We start from the raw sequence: 425 nt of genomic DNA on the forward strand, positions 1-425 counted from the left end.
TCTAACCTCCGTCTCCCCCCCCCCTCTCCCGATATGATTTTGAGACTGAGGACAACAATATTCAGTAACCTGTACAAGATACATAAATCTATTTGTAAGACAAGATTTACTGAAGTTGTGTTTTCATGATATAATCTTAACACGAGTGCCGACAACCGCTTAGCAGAATGGCCAATATTTCACTGCCAAGGCTTCGCGACCCACCGGTTGGCAAAAAGCAAAATGAAACACTTCCAGCGCCGTATCTCTCGATCTCCAAGTACCTGACGGTTAACGTGTAAAGTAGGGGTCTCACTCATGATGTGTCATCACGACACAATAATTATATTAAGGAATTGTAAGAGGACAGGCTGCAGTAAACATTATAATTCTTTGTCTTGATCGTCCGATGTTCCAGTCAAATTCATGCTCGGCAAGGGTAAGAA

This window comes from Penaeus monodon, chromosome 28, assembly GCF_015228065.2.
Source record: "Penaeus monodon isolate SGIC_2016 chromosome 28, NSTDA_Pmon_1, whole genome shotgun sequence".
Classification (NCBI taxonomy): domain Eukaryota; kingdom Metazoa; phylum Arthropoda; class Malacostraca; order Decapoda; family Penaeidae; genus Penaeus; species Penaeus monodon.